This window comes from Oncorhynchus masou, chromosome 31, assembly GCF_036934945.1.
Source record: "Oncorhynchus masou masou isolate Uvic2021 chromosome 31, UVic_Omas_1.1, whole genome shotgun sequence".
NCBI lineage: Eukaryota > Metazoa > Chordata > Actinopteri > Salmoniformes > Salmonidae > Oncorhynchus > Oncorhynchus masou.
Window position 1 is genome coordinate 34,803,040 of NC_088242.1, and position 18,634 is coordinate 34,821,673.

At 44.1% G+C, this 18,634-nt stretch overlaps 1 pseudogene; it reads right to left on the reverse strand.

Moving 5' to 3' along the window:
* Positions 1-18,634, reverse strand: part of LOC135523865 (glutamate receptor ionotropic, delta-1-like) — a 408,015-nt pseudogene that overhangs the window by 180,668 nt on the left and 208,713 nt on the right.

Sequence of the window (18,634 nt, forward strand, 5' to 3'; positions counted from 1 at the left end):
TCTCAGGATCCAAGACTACATAGACACTGGCCCTGTTAGAATACTTCATAAATGCATTCTTCCTTCCTAGCTTTCTTGAAGTAATCACAGACCTGGATTGTTTGCATTGGTGAAAGTAATGGGTTGGTAACCTTGTAAACAACAAAAATATGGAGCTGGTATACGATAATGTGTGCTCCTTTTTATAATGTTTCGGATGATATGCAACAGAGGTCGGGCCTGTACTAGGCGTGCACTCATGAGGAGAGAACAGCAGAGGCACTTCATGTACTCATGCATGTTACTCTTGGCTGTGGCTAATGTGGTGTCAGTGGAGAAGAGGCTGTGGTCTCCAGAATGGTCCCACAATTGGTGGGACTATGTTGTCCTCCAAGCCTTTACAGAAGCACAGTGGCTGCACAACTTCCGTATGCGAAAGCATACGTTCCTTCACATTTGAGAACTGCTGCAGCCCAATCTGTGTCGGCAGCCTACCCAACTCTGTGCCCTGGTGTCTGTCCACAAGAGACCTACTGGGCACAGAAGTCAATTCAACATCTATTTCACTTTGTTTCAATGTAATTTCACTGAAATGATGAGGAAGCAAAGTAGATTCAACTAATGTGTGCCCAGTGTGGAGTTGGCGTAGCACACTGGTGGTATGTTCCTAGATCTTGCTACCATGTGAACGGTTATCTGTTTAAGTCATCATTCAGGGGAGAGCGGCTCCAAGTTCCCCCAATGTGCCGGAGACGTCAACCTATCATATCCCCTGAAGATAATGGTACAGATTTCTACAACAGAAAGGGCTGACATTCGGTGGTGCTTCAGGGAATGGTCGACCTCCTTTCTCGGTAATAGCCTGCCGTGTTTAAACTCACCTGTTATTAACACAAGCTATAGCCTTCCACTTCCTAACACTATTTTGTTGAACAACTATACTGTTTTTGGACAATTGCTATTATTCAAATGCCAAAATCGAATATCTTACCTCAACAGCTTCACCAACATTCACATTGGCTGGGTTGGCACTCCAAGGTTTCCGAGCTGGGTCAAAGCGGTGACCTCCTACCAGATGTAAAGCATGCTAAAGAATGTTATAAATCATCATGTGAAATTGAGGTGGTTGTTTGTTGTCTTTTCCCCCCCACTTCTGCTAAATGGGGCTATAGGCTGTTATGCATTAAACAGACATTTTTACGTATGGGTTTTATGCAGCGTATATAGTAAATTGAAATGTATTTATGGTTTGTATTTATTTGTAGTCATATTTTACCCTTAAACATACACACAGTTAAGTCTGCTTAATTCACATCAGAGTGATTTAGATGCTCAATAGCCATATGTTTTTGTTTTGTCACAATAGCATGTACAGACAGAATAGATTAGTAAGCAATATCTGGCAGTGTCCTCTCACTAACATCATTTTTCATCGAAAGAAAGAACCAGAGTCCCCCTTGCCAATGTTTTGGGGAAAAAAGCTGAGAAATAGGCCTGCAGAAATGTAAGGAATTAAAATCATAAACAAAGCTTTGGATGCAAGGACAAACTGACCATGATTTTCACATAATCGTTTGAACCATATTTTGACACTACATAGTGTATTTTTACATTTATTTTGTTGACAAACATCGGTGAAACAATCTTATATTATGAGTTCTGATGGGGCATGACAGTCGAACTAAACCTCATGAAACATTTAGAAGTAATATTCTTCAAGAATCAATGCGTACATATCCTTAATTTATAAGTCCAAAAATGGATGTAGCAACTGCTGAGTGGCCCATATAACAGATTTATATTCTCATCACTTCATCCAAAACATCTTTCAAAACTTAAACCAAATGCACTGCATCTTTCAGTGCTCTACTCAACTCAACTCGGGCTCAACAAGTATCACTACAAAGTTGTGAAATGAAACACATTAACTCTGGCTTATCCTCATCTTGGTCGTCCTGACACTGTTGTTGGTGTGTGAGGCCCTCCTGGTAGAAGGGGTCAAGTAGGGAAGCAGGTGCAGGTGGAGCACACTGTTGATGGTAATGACCATTATTTGGTGCAGGATGAGCAGCAGACGGACCGGGGCCAGGATGGAGAGCCCAAGTACCGGGGTGGTCAGCATACTCACAAGGATGGGCAGACCAAGTACCGGGGTGGTCAGCATATTCACAAGGATGGGCAGACCAAGTACCGGGGTGGTCAGCATACGCACAAGGATGGGCAGACCAAGTACCGGGGTGGTCAGCATATTCACAAGGATGGGCAGACCAAGTACCGGGGTGGTCAGCATACGCACAAGGATGGGCAGACCAAGGACCGTGGTGGGCAGCAGACGGACCGGGGCCAGGATGGAGAGCCCAAGTACCGGGGTGGTCAGCATACGCACAAGGATGGGCAGGCCAAGTACCGGGTGGTCAGCATACGCACAAGGATGGGCAGACCAAGTACCGGGGTGGTCAGCATACGCACAAGGATGGGCAGACCAAGGACCGGGGTGGACAGAAGACGGACCAGGGCCAACAATTGATGATGACTTTCCATGCGAGTGTTGTTCAGCTTGCAGCTTCAGCTGGATATCAGCATTATTGTGAAGGTTGGTTACCATACTTTTCATAAAGGTGTCAACTGCACTCTCAAATGTTGTATTTTTCTTCTTGCTGCCTCTGACTCCAGAACTGGTGAGGAGAGGAGAAGGAAGGAAGGAAGGAAGGAAGGAAGGAAGGAAGGAAGGAAGGAAGGAAGGAAGGAAGGAAGGAAGGAAGGAAGGAAGGAAGGAAGGAAGGAAGGAAGGAAGGAAGGAAGGAAGGAAGGAGAAAAACAGTTGATCATTTAAAATATCTAAGCTCCTAACATACTGTGACCTTCCACTAGCAATTACTCATTTGAAACTAATTGTAGATAACATGGCTGTGGGGGAGGATAGTTATACACGTGCATATAAAATTAATAATTCTAAGATTAGAAAGAGATATTAATTTACTTTCACCAGAGATGTGTTCTGTCTTTGATATGGATTTGCTTGGACCAGGATCACTGTGCTCTTGGTCACGGAACATCTGAAGGGACGGATGGAGATGTTGTAGCAGTGTGATGCAGAATAAACTGGTGGTGGGTCAGAGGAGGCAGAAGTCGGAGCATCCTCTGAAAGAAGAAGCATCCATGACAGTTATTGCTTTGAACAGTGTAACAGTTAGACACATGGAGGTATTTTCAGAGGCATTCAATGTGCTTATTGTCAGTTCCTACCTACCTACTACCACTACCAAAATGATAGTCCCCAGGTTACGCTGTGTGTTCATATTCAAGCAATTTAAGTTCATGCATGCTGTCACAACACATAATAATGACAGAGCGCATTCTAATGTAAAAGACCCTTGCTCAACACTAAAAGGTTGTATTCTATACTCATTTGCAGAGAAAAAAAGTAATTCATTTGTTAGATAAGATTTCAAATTCAGGGGACTCTAAATTGGGCCCCATACCCAAGTTTAGGAGCCACTGAGCTAAACATTCTCCAATAACGTTATAGGACCAACCGTGGAACACGTTGCCAAGATGACGGCATGTTTGAGCAGCAATAAACTGCCAACATTTAGCTACTTTTCTTTCAAAAACATACCAGTTCACTAATAATGATTGTCTCAATGAATGTATGGAGAAGTAAGTAGCTACACTAACAATGTAGGTGACGGGATAGCATCTACACGTAGTTAGCTAATAATGTCAGCTATATAGCTTGAAGATAATGACATAGCAACACGCTAGTCAGCTAGAAGGTTAGAACGTTACCTTCAAGTTCCAGATTGTCAGCATCCTCATCATCGGTATCTGCGCTGTCCAGGACCACCGACGGACTGGTAGTTGGTCGTTCACCCAACACATAAAGAAATTGACATGTCGCCGTGCCATTCCCGTTCCGATTATTATCGTCTTTTGCCTTCTTGTACACCCCTTTCAAATGCGTACGTATTCTTTCCCTTCCATTTCCCTGGCTATGTACCTGTACACTGAGTGTTCAAAACATTAAGAACACCTCCTCTTTCCATGACACAGACCGACCAGGTGAATTCAGGTGAAAGCTATGATCCCCGATTGATTGTTAAATCCACTTCAATTAGTGAAGATGAAGGGTAGGAAACAGGCTAAATAAGGATGTTTAAGCCTTGAGACAATTGAGACATGGATTGTAATATACAGTGCATTCGCAAGGTATTTTGACCCCTTGACATTTTCCACATTTTGTTACGTTACAGCTTTTTCTACAATGGATTAAATAGTTCCCCCCCTCATAAATTTACACACAATACCGCATCATGACAAAGCAAAATCTGGTTTTTAGAAATGTTTGCAAATGTATTAATAATACAAAGCTGAAATATCACATTTACATAAGCATTCAGACCCTTTTTCTCAGTACTTTGTTGAAGCACCTTTTGGCAGCGATGACAGCCTCGAGTCTTCTTGAGTATGACACCTGTATTTTGTGAGCTTCTCCCATTCTTCTCTGCAGGTCCTCTCAAGCTCTGTCAGGTTGGATGGGAAGCGTCACTGCACAGCTATTTTCAGGTCTCTCCAGAGATGTTCGATTGGCTTCAAGTCCAGGCTCTGGCGGGGCCACTCAAGGACATTTAGAGACTTAGTCCGAAGGCACTCCTGCGTTGCCTTGGCTGTGTGCTTAGGGTCGTTGTCCTGTTGGAAGGTAAACCTTTCCCTATTCTCAGGTCCTGAGCGCTCTGCAGCAGTTTTTCATCAAGGATCTCTCTGTACTTTGTTCCATTCATCTTTCCCTCGATCTTGACTAGACGGAGTGGCTTCCGTCTGGCCACTCTACCATAAAGGCCTGATTGGTGGAGTGTTGCAGAGATGGTTGTCCTTCTGGAAAGTTATCCCATCTCCACAGAGGAACTCTGGAGCTCTGTCAGAGTGACTATCGGGTTCTTGGTCACCTCACTGACCAAGGCCCTTCTCTCCCGATTGCTCAGTTTAGCCCGGGAGGCCAGCTCTAGGAAGAGTCTTGGTGGTTCTAAACTTCTTTCATTTAAGAATGATGGATGTCACTGTGTTCCTGGGGACCTTCAATGCTGCAGAAATATTTTGGTACCCTTCCCCAGATCTGTGCCTCGACACGGTCCTGCCTTAGAGCTCTGTGGACAATTCCTTCCACCCCATGGCTTGGTTTTTGCTCTGACATGCACTGTCAACTGTGGGACTTTTATATAGACAGGTGTGTGCCTTTCCAAATCATGTCCGATCTATTGCATTTGCCACAGATGAACTCCAATCAAGTTGTCGAAACATCTCAAGGATGATCAATGGAAACATGATGCACCTGAGCTCAATTTTGAGTCTCATAGCAAAGGGTCTAAATTCAAATAAGGTATTTCTGTTATGTAGTTTTTATACATTTGCAAACATTTCTAAAAACCTGTTTTCACTTTGTCATTATGGGGTAATGTGTGTAGATTGATGAGGGAAAACATTATTGTATCCATTTTAGAATATGGTTGTAATGTCACAAAATGTGGAAAAAAGGAACGGGTCTGAATACAGTACTTTCTGAATGCACTGTATGTGCCACTCAGAGGGTGGAAGGGCAAGACAAAAGACTTTAAGTGCCTTTGAACGGGGTATGGTAGTAGATACCACGTGCACCGGTTTGTGTCAAGAACTGCAATGCTGCTGGATTTTTCACACTCAACAGTTTCCTGTTGAATGGTCCACCACCCAAAGGACATCCAGCCAACTTGACACAACTGTGGAAAGGATTGGAGTCAAAATGGCTGGATGTGAGGTGAGGTCACTTTTTCTCCCTGCGGTTGCTAGTTCTGGACTGTATAGAGTGAGGCCGGAATGTTCTAGGTGTATGGATGACTGGCCAGCCAGTTAATACTTTTCCTAGTCCCAAAGACTGGAGCTATTTGATATTCACTTAATTTTCTGCTTCTCAGGTCCAGAGAGAGAGAGAGAGACAGAGAGACAGACAGGGAGACACAGACAGACAGAGAGACACAGACAGAGAGACAGAGAGACAGAGAGACAGACAGACAGACAGACAGACAGACAGACAGACAGACAGACAGACAGACAGACAGATAGAGAACTTCAGTGCTAAGACTTTTTCTCAGTCTAGGTTGTTGTAATAAAAAAAAAATCCGGATTGGACAACCCTTTGATAAATGCATTATCAACCTTGTCTTGGTAAGAGCATCTCAGAAGAACACACGAGACAGTGACTCCTTTCAAATGACTTCTGCCCTCCCACTGTTTCACTCAGAGCTGAAGAGAAGCCATTGAAGGAGGAGGAGGCAGAGGGGGGAAAAATGACTTCAGCTTCAAAGTAGAGTAGAGAGCCAAAAGCAATTGCACATCTAATACCAGGCTAATGCCCTGGCCCCTACCAACAAGCACATGGAGGAGCTCAGCGTAATCTGCCTGGGTCAAAGAGGAAGCTACAATAGGCCTACACCCTCATTCTCCTCCAAGAGCATTGGGATCCCATTTAAATATCTTGGCTGAAAACACACCTCGCTGTCACAGGCAAATGGCTAGATCCCCAGGAGCTAGGGGAGCGAGGGGAGAAGTGTCATTTATCATGGCGGCTGCTGGTGCCTCCCGCCTTCCCTCCATCGGCGTCCCTGACTGAGGAGAGGCGAGGCGCGGGGGAAGAGACTGAAGGGTCTTAGGCTGCTGCCAAACCCTGCTCTATTAGCAGCGCAAAGGCAGAGTTATGCAGAGTGATTACCCAAAGGGCCAAGGGTTTCGGTATGATGTGTTGAGATGTATCTGTTATCCGTTTTGTTTTTCCTCATAAAAGTACAATATAGTGTTTTTATGGATTTGAGCCTGCATATGATGTTATCGTGACAGCTACAGTGTAATGCATCACATTACTTTACATCATACGCAGTATGAATTGTCTCCATGACGCTTCATCTTGGCCATATTTCTTGGCCATGTGGGATGAGTCGCAACAGGACAAGCATTGTAAGGGAACTACCCAACTCAGCTCTCATAGAGGAGAAGAAAATGGCAAAACACAAAAACAAGTTAATAAAGACAAATGTGTGTTCATGTCGTATCAGATCATATTATATCACACCTGAGAGAGAGAGAGGGAGAGAGAGAGAGAGAGAGAGAGAGAGAGAGAGAGAGAGAGAGAGAGAGAGGGAGAGCTTCAGTGCTAAGACTTTTTCTCAGCGTAACGTAATCTTTATTTAACTAGGCAAGTCACTTAAGAGCAAATAATTATTTACAATGATGGCCTACTCCGGCCAAACCCTGTAATTGGGAGGGTAATGGGAGGCTTCAGTATGGATGGACTTGGAGGACTCAAGTTCGTGTGAAGAACAAATTAAAGTGAGATGACTTGTGATCTCGCTTTCTCCCCCCCTTTCTCTCTCTCCCCCCTCTCTCCAATTACCTCATGTCTTTCTCCCCCTCCCCTGACATGTCTCTCTCTTCCTCCCCATATCTCCATCTCTATCCTACTCTCATAGCACTCCCATCGCCCTCACAACCCCCCAGTCTCCTAGACCATCCACGTCACATGGTGAGGGCCCAAGGTGAGTGTGGTGGGTGGAGTTTAAGAAGGAGACGGAGTCATTAACACACACAGCCTCTCACCGAGTCCCTATTCCCGCTACCACCTCTTCCCCTTAGTGAAGATCCCTGGCCAATTAGGGACTATAGTGAGAGGCAACATCAAAGCATTGACGATAAGAAAGAAAATAGAAGGGCCCAAATATTGGATCTGCTGCAGGTGTCCAGACAATATCACTTGCAGGCCCCGCTGAATGCTTAATCAGCGACAACAAATTGCCGCTGCGAATCTGACGACCACGAAGGCTCCGCTCAATGACATCCCCTAAGAATTCATCATCCGCTCGACGTGTGTGAAGTCCGACCGCTGATGAGAAGCTACACTCTGAAATACAGTGTCGAAGCGGTCATCACGATTGCCTCAAAGTTAAAGATGGTCAAAGAAAAGGGTCTTAGTACTTTGGGTGAAATTGGCAGAAGGAAGTCGCCATTGACTCTCCTAACACAGATTTGTGTTTTTAAGCATAGAATGCACATAGAATGCACATAGAATGCACATAGAATGCACTCTGTGGGCTAGTGTATGTCTACTTAAAGTAACAAGAGGTTTTTACTGTGCCTCACAAAGAATACAATACCGGTACATTTAACATCAAGACTCAGTCATTCTGAGACAGGAATATAATTACCAGGCTGGCATTCTCTGTTGGCTCACTGTGACTGTGAATCTGGCAATGGCTTAGTGTAAATGAGGCCGCTTTGAAAAAAATGTGTATTAGTTAATACAGCCATAAATATGTATAAGCCGTCATAAGATTTTTTAAGTGGATTCTCAAAATAACTGAATTCCTATTAAGAATTGAACATGATGAGGAGTGAGCGCTGTCACTGGATATGGATTCCAATTGAGAGCCATACATTCAATCACATGTAAATTAAGCCAGAATTACTGACACTTTTCATAAACGTCTGGCAGTAAAATTTACATCCAGTCTGGCTGGCTTAAATCAGAGTGAGCTCACTCAGGCAACTCTGGTATACGTGTGAAATATGGAGCGGCATTATATTAAATGATTCACACACGCACAGCCCTACACTACAAGCAAAAAAAAAAAAAACAGCCGCCAAAGGAACATCTGTACTGTGGCACCTGACAATTGATGATAATTCACCTCCATTCGGGCACACCCTATCCTCTCCTCCACTCCCCCAACGCTTCACACCATTCTCCGAGTGAATTCACGATGATATACAGTCACCTTCGAATGATTCAAATGTTAACCATGCTAACGAGGGCAGCACTTCCTGTGCTCCCACATAGGCGTCAACTAGTCTGCCTTCCAGAGGAGAGGATAGGAAAGGAGAAGGGCTGGCGGGCTGCTTTGTAGCTGGGTGCTGCTGGAGGATCAGCCTGGACCTGTGATGTGAGGTGACTTCTGTTGGCCTCTCCTGGAGTTTTCACTCAAAATCTCAGGATACATGGCCCCATTCATTCTTTCCTTTCCACTGATCAGTCGTCCTGGTCCCTTTGCAGAAAAACAGCCCCAAAGCATGATGTTTCCATCCCCATGCTTCACAGTAGGTATGGTGTTCTTTGGATGCAACTCAGCATTCTTTGTCCTCCAAACACAACGAGTTGAGTTTTTACCAAAAAGTTATATTTTGGTTTCATCTGACCATATGACATTCTCCCAATCTTCTTCTGGATCATCCAAATGCTCTCTAGCAAACTTCAGACGGGCCTGGACATGTACTGGCTTAAGCAGGGGGACACGTCTGGCACTGCAGGATTTGAGTCCCTGGCGGCGTAGTGTGTTACTGATGGTAGGCTTTGTTACTTTGGTCCCAGCACTCTGCAGGTCATTCACTAGGTCCTCCCATGTGGTTCTGGGATTTTTGCTCACTGTTCTTGTGATCATTTTGACACCACGGGGTGAGATCTTGCGTGGAGCCCCAGATGGAGGGAGATTATCAGTGGTCTTGTATGTCTTCCATTTCCTAATTATTGCTCCCTTTATTCTGGATTTGTTTTCTTCATTTTGTCTGTCATAGTTGAAGTGTACCTATGATGAAAATTAAAGGCCTCTCATCTTTTTAAGTGGGAGAACTTGCACAATTGGTGGCTGACTAAATACTTTTTTGCCCCACTGTATATTGTGTACATTGATTGGCTGGAATGGAGCAAATGGAAAGGTATCAACAACATCTCTTTTTTTCACTCTATTCCACCAATTTTACTCCATTCCAGCCACTGTTATGAGCCGTCCTCCCCTCAGCAGCATGTACAGCTTTTATTTGGGTTTCTATGCAAAGTATATGATTGAATGTTTCTTATAGCCTGCAGCTATTTACTTTAAATGAGACATATAATCATGTCAAAACATCATTAAAAAATGTAGTTTTTTGAGAGATAGCTAATGAAAACACACATGGACTTTTACAATAGCTGGCTAGGCTAGTCAAACTAACATTAGCTAGCTTTAAATAAACTGGCTAGATAGAAGCAGGCCATTGGCTGCCTTCATCACAAGGAGTGTGAACAAGGGTTCTGATTGGTTCCAAGTTGAGCAGTTCAGCAAATTTGAATGAATTGAAGGTGCCAACAAATGTTATAGTCATCATAAAAATGTTTATACAGGAGTATACAAAAAAATCTACTCCTCCCTCGACGGGGATCAATCAACTTCACGTTTTTGGCTTCCGATCACCACGTAGGTGGTGTTATCAGGATTCATAGCCTAGTAACCCTGCAAGCTAAGATAAACAAGGCGGCAGACGAGCTTAAGGCCACAGTAGGCGTTTATTTAGGCACTAATGCTCTGTAAATATGTATCTCTATCGAGTAAGGGTTCGGGGTACACCCTTAGCATTCTCGCCAGGCTTAGGCAATAGCTGCCGTGAAATGAGCAATCGCCGAGTTCACTTGTTCGGCTGTAGCAGATAGGATCTGCTAGATGGAGACTAATTAACTGGTAACACTTTGTTACTTGACTTGGGCAGACGGTAGGGGTGACTGGCTTGGGAGTGGATTTGTTCTCCTTTTCCTCCACTCCGAGAGCCGAGCCATGCTGTTTGTATAAATAAATCTGTCTGGGTCCATGTCGTTCCTGCATTCTGCAGGGTGTCTCGATAATATCATCCCTCACTTTGAATGACACAGCGAGGGGTGAGGGAGCGGTAAAACGTAATAGGAGTTCTAGGAGTGACTCAGCTGATTTCAATCCAGACATCTTCCTCTCCTCCTCCCCGTCCATAAATGAAATCACCTCCGCAGGCTGATATTTGTTTATTTATACTGAGGCTGGCATTACTATCAGGACAGTGGACATTAAGAACTGCTACAGTAATAACCCCCCTGACTTTACGGCCTGTGATTCATAAAGGTACACCACTAAATATAATGAAATTGCTGCGGATCAGACGTCTAGACTGGGAAAATACAGGTAACTGCCAAAATAAAGGGAACACCAAGTTAATAGGGCATTGGGCCACCACAAGCTGCCGGAACAGCTTTCATGCACCTTGGAATAGATTCTACAAATGTCTGGAACTCTATGGGAAAGATACATTTTCCCATGAGTCATTCCATGATGAGGAGTTTTGTAGATGGATGGTAGAAAACACTGTCTCAGGCGCCACTCCAGAACCTCCCATAAGTGTTCAATTGGGTTGATATCTGGTGACTGAGACGGCCACGACATATGGTTCACATCGTTTTCATGCTCATTAAACCATTCAGTGGCCACTCATGCCCTGTGGATGGGGGCATTGTCATCCTATGGGGGCATGGCCATGTTAGCCAAAATAGTTCAATATAATATGCATCCCTCACTTACTCGTATTTCCGTTATTTGGGCAGCTACCTGTACATGCATAAGCAAAATGATGAAGCCGAGAAGTAAATTACTAATTTCAGCTAGAGTGCTAATAGGGAAAGTATTAGCACATCAGGTCAGGCACATGGGGTGTTGAACTGGTGCTGAACTTCAAATGCCCTGCATTCAACTCTGATAGTGATTATGAAAATCTTATGTGGCGAACACTGAACCTGTGTATCCACTCAACCAGTTTACCCCGACTCCTATAAATGACCTATCACCAACATAAGAATACACTGAGGGTACAAAACATTAGGAACATGTTGAGTTGCACACACCCGTTTGCCCTTTGAACCGTCTCAAAAGTGTTCCAGAGGGATGGTGGTCCATGTTGACTCCAATGTTTCCCACAGTTGTGTCAAGTTGGCTGGATGTCCTTTAGGTGCTGGACCATTCTTGATACACACGGGAAACTGATGAGCGTGAAAAACCCAGCAGTAGTGTATTTCTTGACACAAACCGATGCGCCTGGCAACTTCAGCTGCACCCCGTTCAAAGGCACTTGCATTTTTTTCTTGCCCATTCACCTTCTGAATGGCACACACACACAATCCATGTCTCAATTGTCTCAAGGCGTAAAAAAAAAAGAATCCTTGTTCAACCTGTCTCCTCCCCTTCATCTAAACTGATAGAAGTGGATTTAACACATGACATCAATAAAGCGTCATCACTTTCACCTGGATTCACCTGGTCAGTCTATGCCTTGGAAAGAGCAGGTCCTTAATGTGTTGTACACTCAGCGCATAGATATATTACAGCATGTCAGCTCCAGACTGCAGTGTAAACCATCAGGCAGAAATGAAGGCAGAAACCCATGTACAGCATTGTGAGGTGACAACCCCGTGAGTCAACACACATCATCCAGCCCTCATTGCTTTTCACCTCACTCTCCCTTATTTTTTTTCTCTGTTTTCACAAAGTCAGGAGGCTTTCGTTCCCGGCTGGCTAACAGGTGCCTCTTATTGGTGCTGATGAAAACAGGAAGTCCCAGCATGAGTATGGAACCTGGTCGAAAGTAGTGCACTATATAAGGGACAGGGTGACAATTCAGTCCCTGGTTGCAGCCAGCCTTAACCCAGTCCGCCTGTGTGTGATTGGGAGTCCATATTTGATGTGGCCCTAGCTGCTGTGTCATGCTCGGTGGAACATTCGAAGGAGCCGCAGCGTGAGCCAAAGCACTGTGTGAAGGACGGAGCAGATCAATGCAACGGGTAAATCAATTCAATGAACTGTAGCGGTGGTGTGTTTTCGCCCTTCTCTCCACATTTCTTCATTCTATAGAGACCCGCTGTCTAAATCCTGAGTCCCAATGCCCTCCCACAGGATAATGACATAGTCCAGCCAATCGAGTGGGGCTCGATTATTAAAGCTGCAATATGTCACTTTTTGGGAGACCCAACCAAATTCACATACAAACGTGAGTTATAGATCTGTCATTCTAATGGCAAAGCAAGTCCAAGAAGCGGTAGATCTGTTCTATGTGCGCTATTTCTTGGCTTCGCATTCTTAAGTTTTGTTTTTGTATCTTTTATTTTCGGTTTTGTACACCAGCTTCATACACCTGAAAATACAATATTTTGGGTTATGGAAAATATATTTAACAGTGGCTAAGATGGTACAATGATTCTCAGTACTTTACAAAAATTTTAGTGACCAGAAAATGCCGGAGTGATTTCTGCATAGTGCACCTTTTAATGAATGAATCTATTTATTCATTCATTACTCACTCGGTTATTTTTTACAAGACTGACCCCATGTTCAAAGCAGTGCTATGTAGCAAGTGGCGTGCATAGTATAACCAAAAAGACTGCTTTCATAATCCGCAATGATGGCAACTAGTTTGGCTGACGCGACCCGGGTAAAGTCAGGAGGACTGCGAGTTAGGTGTTAGCCAGATACATGGAGAACGCAGAGCAGTAAACATTGTCTCTGCAGTTTTTTCTAACCATAAGCCAGCCAAAAACTGTCTACTCCACACTGTTCATGGGACTGAAGTAAAAAAAAAAAATAATGCTATTTCTGCATTTCAAGCAGCATCACTGCACACATTTCTATAACAGGTAGAGGGATTTGCCCTTTTGTCCTTTTGTCAGCAAGCAAGAAGAGGGAATTGTCTGTGCTTTATGGAGCGAATCAGGATTTCCATGAGGAAGTAACAGAGAAAAAGAATGAGAGAGAGAAAGTGAGAGAGTGCTACAGCAAAATAAACAGAGAGAGTGAAGAGAGAGAAGAGAGAGAGAGACACCGACGTAAAGTGAATTAGAAGAGAGAGAGGGAGAGAGGATGCAAGACAGACAGAATTAAAAAATGAAAGGGAGAATGAGCATGGAGGTTAAGAGAGGACAGGGGAGGCAAGGGAGGCAGTGTGAAGAATGGGGAGATGGGATGGAAGCCGCAATGCAATCCAAGGGCTCTCCTTAATCATCATCATTCAGCTGTCAGGCCTGGGCCAGGCTGGAGCCAGGCCTGGACACCCAAACCCAGACCCCATCTGCTCCTAATAAACTTAAACAAAGGCCTTAATTTGAATAAATGTGCCTTTTTCTCCTCCCCTCACTTTTTAATGCCTTTGCACATCAAAGGGAGGGATATTGCTGAGGTTGGGTTTGGGGGGGATGGAGTTGTGGGGGAGGAAAAAGCTGGCTTGTATATGCCTGTTTATAATCCAACTCATTTGGTGAGTCAGATGGTTCAGTGGCAACCATTTTTTTTGTGCTCTGTTGTGACCTTCGATTGTAAAGTGTAGTGTTGCGCGACCCTCTTTTGTAATGTCCACATGCGTGTTTGTTTACCTTGAGAACAGCAAGACATTGTGCATCCTCGACGGCCTCTAAAACTCTTTGAAACACTCGAAGAATATCATAATAGAACATAATAGAACTGTATACAGGTTTGAGGTCAGGCGGTGTCAGAGGAAGCCCCAATTTTTTGTTCGAAAGGCTCCAGCCACCCAAGGCTGTTCTCTCTGCTACTGCACAGCAAGTGGTACCAGTGCACCAAGTCTGGGAACAACAGGACCCTGAACAGCTTCAATCCCCAAGCCATAAGACTGCTGAACAAGACTGCTAAATAGCTAATAAAATATCTACACGGACTACCTGCATTGACCCTTTTTTTTGCACTAACTCTCTTGCGCTAACTCTATTCACACACACTGGACTCTACCCACACAGTCACGTACTTACACGGACACTCCAACACACACACACACACACACACACACCCACGCGCTACATATGTTCACACACGCGTAACATGTGCACACATGCATGCTGGCGCCACACAGACTTTCACACTCACCACATATGCTGCTGCTGCTACTGTCTATTATCCACCCCTACCTAAAGGGAACTCCAAAAGCATTGGGACACGACACCTCCTTTTTAACTATACAATGACTATGAGGTTAACGTGCAGACTGTCAGCTTTAATTTGAGACATGCTAACCTCTCACGATTACAATAACAGGGGAGGTTAGCATTTTTTTTTTGGGGGGGGTTAATGATTTGCATGCCTCTGTAAGATTCATTCAGGATTATCAGTAATCATGGTAGCGTCCATGTTAATGTAGGAGTGTTTAGAAACATATTTAATTCTTATTTACAATCAAAGTGACTCAAAATTACTGTGCATTATTTACCATTCATTTCTATTGGGCACAAAATAATCTGAATCAGAATGAAAACAAACTGCAAATGCATCCAACAAGTTTGTAGTCACAAGCTTGATGTGTTCGTTATCTGCTGGGAATATGGGACCAAATACTAAACTTTTGACTACTTTAATACACATAAGTGAATTTGTCCAAATAGTTTTGGTCCCCTAAAATAGTTTTTGGTACCCCAAAAGTCATACTCCTGCATATTGACTCGGTATTGGTACTCCCTGTATAGAGCCATGTTATTTTTACTCATTATTGTTATTCGTTAATTCACTGTGTATTCATTTCTTGTCACTATTTAAACTTTGTATTAAATGGTTTATCTTTAACTCTGCATCGTTGGAAAAGGAACCATAAGTAAGCGTTTCACTGACAAATACAATTTGATTTGATTTGATTCATTGGCCAAAACTACGTGGGGATGATGCAACAATCAGTGTACAGAACTCCATAGGAATTGAAGACATATGAAGATGCTGTGGGGAAAATATTGAAGGATTCACATTAAACCAATCCTCTACAGACTAACACTTTATATTCACTAGCTATCTTAATTGCCGTAGAAGTAAATTGACATCACTTGCTTTCTTAAAAGTCCAATTATAGGACGCAACACAAGCTAATATGGTGAAACAAACAGGTTTATGAAAGCAATTAAAACCATTCATATTAAAATGCCACATTTACTAAGATGAACAAATGAAGAAGCGCAAAACATGAAGATATAACAGCCGTTTCTAATCTCTTCTCCATGTGGATAGAGTGCCGTATCAGCTTGCTCGTGGTTTTGATCAACAACAGAATAGCAGCCGGAAACGCTAATATCTTACCCCTAATATGGCCTATGCCACCCACACATGCACTGCAATCTGCTACACTGTTCTGAGAATCCAAATCCCATGGTGAAGAACTGAATGTCCCTCATAGGCTGTGTTTAGACAGGCAGCCCAATTCTGATATATTTTTTCACTATTTGGTATTTTGACCAATCAGATCAGCTCTGGGAAAGATCTGACGTGATTGGTCAAAAGACCAGTTAGTAGAAATAAATATCAGAATTGGGCTGCCTGTGTGAACCTGCCGGTAAGCAGTCATCCGACAATAATGAAATAACCTGGGTAATACTGATAAAAACCCTGGTTCAAGGGCATCACTGAAGCAAACCAAACATAGACAGGTTGAACTTCCAAACTTTTCTGTTGCCTCTCTCTACATTCAAAAATGTAGACACGTCGACCTAAAACGGAACAATATCAAATAGGAAATAGTATTCTAATCTAAAAGCATTGAGCTGCAAGGAACATGCTGTAAAATCATGGATCCAATCATGGAGCTGCTGTACAGTACATTCCATCATACATTTACATTTGTAATTTAGCAGACGCTCTTATCCAGAGCGACTTACAGCTAGTGCATTCATCTTCAGATAGCTAGGTGGGACAACCACATATCACAGTCATAGTAAGTACATGTTCCTGAATAAAGTAGCAATCAGCAAAGTCAGAGTTAGTAAGGGGGGGGGGGGAGTAAAGTGTGAGTGTGAGTTCTCAAGTGGGTTTGCGCTACTATTTGACTCATTTGATCCTGATTAACACCATTCAATAAGTCTCAGGAACAGGTGGTTCGTTGATGAGTAAGACAGCCTCTCTCCCTCTTCTCACAGCGAGATTCCCATGTGACCGTGAGTAAGCTCCATTTACTCCATCTGATCGCTCAACCCTGAGGGGCTCCATTGATTGGCGGAACCACCCCACCCTTCACCCCTCGCCCCCATACCCCTCGTCATCAACCTCCTTCCACCATGCTCCAGAATCCTTTTTTAAGCTCCGGCTCTGAGGCGAGTTCACGAGCTAGGTAGAGCGGGTGCAAGTACATACTCCACACTTACCATACTCATTGTCATAAAAGACAATGAACTTCTGCCAGCGCAGCTCGCCGACCAGCGTGAGCATGACTTCGTTGAGGCGGACGGGTGGGCGCGCCGCCAAGGTGTAGCGCTGGCCGTCAGGACTGGGGTTGAGCTGGCAGGCGGTGCGTGGCGAGCCCTCGCCGCTCCGCTGGACGTACAGGTGCGGGATGTGCATGGCGTCCGTCAGGGATTGGAGGGCGCTGGCCGATGCACAGCCCGTAGAGGTGACCAGGGCCAGGATGCCCTGGGTCATCAGCTCACAGGCTGGGGTAGGAGGTAGAGAAAGAGAGGTAGAGAGAGAGAGAGAGAGATAAAGAAAGAGAGGATTAAGTACGGTGAAGTAAGCAGCCCATCAATCTCACTATAAAACACATACTGTACATTGTCATAAGAAGAAAATATAACATTATGAAAATCGAATTTTAGCCTTCTGTGAGTACTAATGCTCACATTACAGCGTTGAATGCATTGCCTTAAGTCAATGTGAGGAAATGATTAAGAATAATGATTAAGAAGAAACATTATTGTAAAGAGAGTCACTGAGTCAATTGCTTTATGACTTCCCTTTGCAATCGCTCAGTTTGGATACACAACCACTGCATGCAACAGTGACTCTAGGCTTTGGCAGTTCCACAGTGGGCAGCTGACACAGATTACGCATTGCGTTACAGCAACTATAAAGGGATCTGAGTCTCAATCCCCTATAAGATCTTCTCTCTCTCCTCATGATTAGTATGACATTTTTCCCGAATCTTCTCGAATATTTAGCTCACACACACCCTCGCAGGACTTGGCAACCTTGAGCACTGACTGCTCTTCATTTTAGAGGTCCTACAGAGCTAGGGCAAATTATTCCCGGTTGAGGGATTTAAAAAACGAGACACACAGGACACACAGTGATCTTAAGCCCATTCGTTCACTGCACCACGAGTCCGCGACAAAGGAGAAAAGACAGTCTCACACTAACACTCGCCCACTGCAGAGGGCTTATGTTACGTTATCCGCAGCAGCTTAAGTAAGACCTCCAGAGACTAGGGCTGTGTCCCAAATGGCACCCTATCCCCTGCATAGTGCACCACTTTTGAACAGAGCCCTATTGGTGCTGGTCAAAAGTAGTGTACTTTACAGGGTACGGGGTGCCATTTGGGATAGAACCCTTGGCTTGGACTGGATGAATCCACAGAGTATAAGAGCATCGCTTTGGCTTTAAAACAAATACTGCTAATGAGGACGTAATCAAAGAAAGCACAGCACTATTCACAGCCCTAAAGCATGATGGGATTGATCTGCTTCACTCCCCATGTCTTTCAAAGAAAATCCCCCCTGTTCCTTTCCCCTGCTCCCCTGGTGAAAACACATCCCAGGGCAAACACCCGGGAGCCCAGCCTAGGCCCCTTACCTCCACATCAGCCAACATAATGGATCTGCCAACTGGATTTCCTTGATTGTCTTTAAGCTACTCAAACGGTGTCAAATGAAAATGAAATTAAAAGTGCCTCTAAAACCGTCTTGGATCGATACAAGGTTGGGGAGAATAGCGAGCGAAATTGTTTTTAATAAAAAAGAGAGAATGGGGCCAAGATGGGGTGAGGAGGAGGATTCATTGAATGACTTGCTGACACAAGACAAAAGGGATTGCTCATTGTCTGGCTGGCTATTACTCAAGGC